General features: G+C 36.1%; 1 long non-coding RNA gene across 1 annotated transcript; it reads right to left on the bottom strand.

Annotated features, from left to right (window-relative positions):
• Nucleotides 1–205: 205 nt before the first annotated feature.
• Nucleotides 206–6,724, bottom strand: LOC110679064. Its single transcript, XR_002502178.1, has 3 exons — nucleotides 6,558–6,724; nucleotides 1,856–1,917; nucleotides 206–480 (listed from the first exon to the last, which is right to left on the bottom strand). It is a non-coding gene; the product is annotated as an uncharacterized LOC110679064 (long non-coding RNA).
• Between the last annotated feature and the right edge of the window lie 468 nt (nucleotides 6,725–7,192).

Genomic DNA, 7,192 nt, shown 5'->3' with positions numbered 1-7,192 from the left:
GTATGCTTTTAGCCGCATGACACCATGAATTAGGGGCCACCTGTATGATGGACTTATACCACCGGAACAGGCAATCCGTAGTGTTATTTCTAGCCTTGTTGCAATCGGCTACCGACACTACACGGCTATCTAGGCTATTCGAATATAGAAGCTGATATTGAGGATCAACTTCCATTGAGGCCGAATAGCCGGATCCCATGCGATCGTCACGTTTGTGATGCTGAGGTCAGCTGGGAATCGCTGGCGCGCGATGTCTCCCATCCAATTGTCACGTACAGGATCGGATGTCCGTTGTTGTTGTTTTGCCTGGCGCTAACTCTGGCGTGGGAACTATGCTGTGGAAGAACTTGTACAATGATGTTTGGCAGGTTAGGACATAACTCCCCCCTTCCTAGCTTGAACCGCCCCGGTTCAACTCGATGTTGGAAGTTGTAGGTGTAGATGCTTTGATTACAATTTTCGTCCAGATTGTCCTTATTTCTTTGAAAAGGTAAAGAAATATTATTAGAAAGATGACCATTGTGAAAGTGCCTCCGTATGAAACATGACTATTGGTTGTTTCCAAAAATTCAATTCGTTTTCTGTTGTTTATGTGTAGTTCTTGCAAGGTTTGTGTTTCTGTTGTAATAGTTTTTGACTTGTTGATCAAGGTTGATTGCAGTGGGAGAATCTCCAAAGTGTTGCTGTATTCGAATTGGGTGTTTTCAAATGATTTATTGTCCACTTGGATGGAACAGTTCCTAAAAGTGATAAGTAGTGATCCAGTTAGGTTTTTTGGGCCAAAACCACAACTGTTTTTCAGTTGCACAGTTGGATGTGAATTTTTAATGAGGATTTTTCCGCTTCCAATTGATTTGATTTCTCGAATAATGTTGTATTTTTTGAAAGGACAGCTGCTGGGATTCCCTCTTAATAATCGATGAATGCACATATCGTCCGAGACATTTTTCATTGTGTGTAACTTGCACATAATATTCTGTTCAATGTTTACGCAAGTATCATTTACAACAAATGTTTCATTCGTCCCTAGGACTGCGTGCGTGAAATCGATCGGTATTACTTCGTCATTGATAGGAATATTTTCCACCATAATCTGTTGGTAGGGTCCTTGTAGGAATTTCGGAATTTTAATGAGAAACACAATGCATGAACCGTTGTAGAAGGCTGCCGGTTTCAAAAATTCGTATACTTGCTCATCGCTGATAATGGAAATTCCAGCCTTTTCCAATTTTCCGATAATGTAATCAATTTCTGTTGCTTCAAGGATGCTTTTGGATAAAACGCCCACTTTAGCCATGACAATCGAATCCGAGATGTCATCCAAATGCCGTTGAACCACGTCCAAGTTGAAGATTAATCGCTGGAAATGTTGAATTTGTTCCCAGGAGACCTTTATGTTGTTATTTGCCCTAATCTGATTAGTGAGTTTACCTATTTCTTTGTTTTCGTTAAATATTACTCTTGTCAGGTTATTCATTCTGTCTTCAAATTGATTGTTTATTTTTATTTGTTGATTGTTTGACTCAATGAGGTTTTTATTTGAATTTTGTTAAAAGTTAATGTTTTGATTTAATGTTATTAGGTCGTTATTATCCAGGTTTCCAGTTATTGTTTTTACCAATGTGCCTAGAATATTGATGGCTCTCTTTGATCTTTTCCGAAAGCTAAGTTTCTGAAATGTCATGTTTGTTTGAATAAATTTCAGTTTTAAAAGATCCCTAATGTCTTTTGTATTAAAATTTGTTTCTATTTCATTTATCATTATGCCATACTGTTGTAAAATTTCATGGAATGCATGTAATTTAATTGTGTGAACTAACCAGTCGTATCCTTGTATAACCAAAGCTTTACCTACTTTAAGAGCCACAATACCAGGGTTGTCTTTCAAATCAGTAATTTCCAAGTGCTTGCCGTTTGCTGGAAAGAAAAAGTAGGATGATAGGATTGGGAGTATGAGGATTACGCACCGCATTGTGGCCGGATCTGTGGAATAAAATAATAATGTTAGAAGGTATTTCAATTTATAATCAAGTGCCAGCATAATGTTCAATGTTTGGAAGAATTTGTTCCAAATCAGTTAATTATTATTTCAATATGCACTATGCTTGCACTTTTAAGTAATTTTACGTTTCCTTTTCAGTTTCGATTTATGAATTTTTCTGGAGTTTTGATCAATTATACATACGTCTTTATTTTCTTTAACCTTAATTTCTGCATATCTTTCTTCATGTTTCAAGTTATTTCGTTTTCTTTGGTAAACAGTTCTGTTTTCCTCGAATTCTTCAGGGTCTTCTCTATTCCGGTTCAGTTTTTCCAATTCCTTTTGTTTACGTTCAAATTGCTTTTCCTTAAATTCCAGGAATAATTTCTCTTTTTGTCTAATTCTCTCGTCAAGGTCCTGTGGGACAGTGGAGTTATTTCGTATTCCATGGAATAATTCTCTTGGTGTCAAATTTGTTTGTGAGTGAATTGAATCGTTATAAATTGCCACTGCTAAATTTATTTTTGTAGATTCAGAGAGATTCTTGGTGGAATTCTTGTTTGATAATATATTATGTAATTCTCGCAAGGTTCGATGAACAATTTCTACGATACCATTGGATGACGATTGACCTACACTGGTGAAGTGATATTCAATTTGATGTTCCTCTAAAAATTCTCTCATTGCAGACGAAATAAACGAGGCTTCTGAATCCATTACAAGAATATTTGGTTTACCAAGCATTGTTATGAACTTGGCGAATGCTTGAATGATATGGATAGTATTTCGTGTTCGAATAGGTATAGCAGTTGCTAACCTTGAGAATTTATCGCAAAATGTCAAATATAATTTATTTCGAATTATAAATATGTCTAAATGAACAATTTCTAGTGGTTTTGATGGCATTTGAGTAAGTTTGAATTTAATTTTATACGGGTGTCGCTCGTATTTACTTTTTTGGCATAACTTGCACACATTTACGAAACGAGTGATTTTAGATTTCATTTTTGGAAAAAAGAATTCGGTTTTAATGTGTTTATAAGTTTCTACTATTCCTCTATGATTGTAGTTATGCCGCGCTTGAATAATTTGATCTTGTTCATTTTCTTCAATAACGTCGGTTAACAATTTTTCTGTCCAGAATATTTTGAGTGTTTTAGCTCTGGAAAAATAATTTTTGTAGATTATTTGCAAGTTTCGCAGAATTTCGGTTTTGCGAAATATTCCTGTTGTACAGTTTGGACTAGCGTAGTCTTTCAGTATATTGATGAGAATAGCAGGACTGAAAACTGGTTTCTTTATTACAACTCTCGTATAATGTGGAAATATTGTTAAAGTTTCAATGGTATTTTCAGTTGATTGTTCAAGAAGAATTTTATTTTTAAATTCATTCAAGGGTCTTTCCGTACTCAGAATAAAATCACCATCGTCGGTATCTGCCGAATGTTGTGTTATAGAATCATCGCCAGTCTCATGCATTGCAACTAAAGTTTGTTGGTCTGTTTCTAGTCTAGACAGAGCGTCTGCATTTCTATTCAATGTTCCTTTTTTATATGTTATGTCGAACTCGTATTCTTCTAACTCAAGTTTCATATTTAACAATTTACGATTCAAATATTTTTTCTGTCTTAGCCATAACAAAGCTTTGTGATCTGTTCTCAGAAGAAATTTTGTTCCATAAATGTAGGGCCTAAAATGTTTTACAGCCCACACAATAGCAGCAAGCTCTTTTTCGGTTGCGGACCAATTGCATTCCATTCAGAGTGCGTGATGCATATGCAATTGGGTGTTCCTTTGAATCTTCAAATTTTTGCGAAAGGACTGCTCCTAATGCAAAATCACTTGCATCTGTTTCGAAAATAAATCTATTTTCAAAATAAGGATACCTTAATATAGGGTCTGACACAAGCATTTTCTTGCAATCATTGAAGCATTGTATGAACTCATCATCGTGTATTATCTTGGCTCCTTTTTTTAAACATTTCGTTAGAGGTTTTGTTAATTTGGCGAAATCCTTAATGAATTTTCGATAATATCCCAAAAGACCTAGAAATCCTTTTATTTATTTGGTTGTTTTGGGTATTGGCCAGTTTGAAATTTTCTCGATTTTGTTTGGATTTGGTTTTATACCAGTTTGTGTAACGATGTGACCAAGGAATTCACATTGTTTTTGTAAAAACTCGCATTTGTCCAGTTGGATTTTCAAGTTTGCTTCAGTAAGTCTTGTAAGGACTTTGTCTAAATTTTCAATGTGTTGCTGCAATGAGCTTCCAAAAATAATTATATCATCTAAGTATACTAAGCAGCATTTTCCAATTAATTCCTTCAAAATTGTATTCATGACCCGCTGGAAGGTTGCAGGTGCATTTTTTAGACCAAAGGGCGTTCTAATGAATTCGAAATGTCCTTTGTCTGTACTGAAAGCTGTCTTCTGGCGATCTGTAGGATCTACTTTTATTTGATGAAATCCTGATTTCAGATCTAAAATAGTAAAATACGCGCTTCTCCCCAGTTTGTCTAGGATGTCCTCTATATTTGGTATTGGAAACTTGTCATCAATGGTTTTTTCATTTAGTTTCCTATAGTCCACTACTATGCGCCATTTTTTCTGTCAACTAGAATCTGCTTTTTTTGGGACTACCCAGATTGGCGATATCCATGGAGAAATTGATTGTTGTATTATGCCATCGGCCAACATATCGTTAATTTGTTTATCAACCTCAGGTTTATGAATGTGAGGGTATCTGTATGTTTTTGCATGTACAGGAATTTCATCTGTAGTGTTTATTTTATGGGTTCCAAATTCTGTGCAAGTAAGTTTTTCAGATTCTCTATGAATGATGTTTGGATGCCTGCTCAGAATGTTGAATAGTTTAGATTTTTCTTCGTAGTTCAAATGAGAAGTTCTAATTAGGTGATTTAATTCTTCCTTTGTGTCCAATTCCTTACCAATTGTAGCTTGTGTATGGAATATTTCATAGTCATTTTTGAATGAAACGACTTTTAATGGTTTTGTCCATTTAAAAGTTGTACAATTCCCAAAGTTGGTTGCCAAAGCTTCAATATATCCGTCCTTTGCTTTGTAAACTCCAGATGGAATGATTATCTGATTAATTTTTAGATTCTTCTGTACTAGAACATCATCGTTTGGCAATAATACAGGAATTTTTATGAATTTTGCAGACTGAGCGTTAATGGTTTCTTCCGGTGGTCCATATTTTCGTATTTCAAAATCAACAGTTTTATTAGGCAGAACAAGTTTTTTATTCAACAAATCTATGGATATTTTCAATTCAGTCATTGATTCGTAACCAAGAATTCCATCAAAGAACTTATGAAATTTAAAAAGATAAAATGGAATCATTTGCTTCGTATTAAAAATATCGATCATATATTTCTGATTAGCTCTGTGATTACCCTTGATGTTTGAGATTAGTATAGGTTTGCATGGAATTTTCTTTAAGTTGGGAATCAAATCTGGTGAAATGAAGTTTTTGTTTGAACCAGTATCTATCAAAAGCTTTGCTTTGATTCCATTGTGTAATATTATTCTAATAAATGGTAATCCATTTATTGCGTTTACCTCACATCGTTGTCGGTTTGAGAAACCTGAAAATTTACTTCCTCCTCAAAATCAAATTCATTGTTTACTTCAGTATCTTCATTTTCATCATCGTTAGAATCTTCCACGGTGTCATGATTATTTATTTTGTTTCTATGGTTCGAACGCAAGGAGGGATCAATCTCCATAGGGGAAACTTTTTGTCTATCCGATTGTGGTTTCGTAAATTTCGGAGAAGAATTGGGTTGGTATTTTGTTTCAACTCTTTCAGTTTTGTTATTATTTTTAAAATTTCCAAATGTTTTCTGTGTGTTTGGAACCTGTGTATGCTTTTTTGTTTGCTCCGCGTTTTGAAACTAACAAAGAAACGCGTATGCGCTTTCTAAATCAGCTGGTTTAGACGCTTGCGCGTATCCAAAATATGGCTTATTAAGACCATTGATGAAGTCCGCAAGGCATTCTTGATCGAGAAACTCATTTATAGCCACCCAAGATCATTCCTATCGCCATACATGGTTCGAAGTACATCAGCTACCTCGGCGAAGGTTGTAGGATTGCCATTAACACATATTGTGTCGCGTGCTTTCCCTTCGATTTTGTTTATAATTGTTTGTTCGTAGATGCTAAATGCATCCTGGGTAACTCTTGCTCTGAAGAGTTCTAATGTGCGTTCGGCTGTCGTCAACCATGCACTCAATTGTTTTTTATTCCCATCAAAAGTGGGGATGGTTTTAATCGGATCAGGGATCCTAAATATGTCTGTTTGCGCCACTTCGCGTACAGGGGCAGCATTTTGGTCTCTCAGGAAATTGTTTTCCAATTGGAGAGCATTTAGTCGTTGCTCTAGGGCAACCATATTATCGTACAATTGTTGGAGGTTAATTTGCTCCATATTTGCGAATTTTCGAGCTTTCACTTCAATAAAAGGTCGAACAACTGTTTTGTTTTTGGCCCCGATAGGAGGTTGAAATTTAGGCATGCAATAATTTAAAATAAATTAAAATTCACACTAACCTTTTTAGATTCTCCCGCTCTCAAGTGGATGAATCCAGCCGTTGAAAATGATGCTTCTGGCAAAGAACGTCGCAAACCGTCTACGGGTTGAGGGGTGGTGTGGTCTTCTCGATGAATTCCGTTCCGGGCGTCCTCAGCTACAGGGTCGAGCTCCAAAAAAACACTTCACGCACTAATCACTGATGGAACGCAATAACGTTTTCACAAGTTCCTAGTTGCACTGTCTTTTGGTCCAGATAACACTATTTCTTCAACGTAGAGTGGGCCTTTTCGACTGCGCCACTTATGGAAGTGGGTTCATCACTTTCTAAAAAAAAGGAACTAACTTCCATAATCACCTTTATTCACATATAATATTTTTAAATTACAAGTCAAACACACTTTTTAGAGAACCTCACTGTCCTAGCTCTAAACTAACACTGCCTGATCTTCCCTAACTAGTAAACTAGTAACCTACCTAGCCCTACGGTCAGCTGGGAACCATCGATGACGGCGAGATGTTTCCCATGCGATCGTCACGTTTGTGATGCTGAGGTCAGCTGGGAATCGCTGGCGCGCGATGTCTCCCATCCAATTGTCACGTACAGGATCGGATGTCCGTTGTTGTTGTTTTGCTTGGCGCTAACTCTGGCGTG

Source organism: Aedes aegypti, chromosome 1 (genome assembly GCF_002204515.2).
Source record: "Aedes aegypti strain LVP_AGWG chromosome 1, AaegL5.0 Primary Assembly, whole genome shotgun sequence".
NCBI lineage: Eukaryota > Metazoa > Arthropoda > Insecta > Diptera > Culicidae > Aedes > Aedes aegypti.
This window is presented reverse-complemented; position numbering and strand designations above follow the sequence as displayed.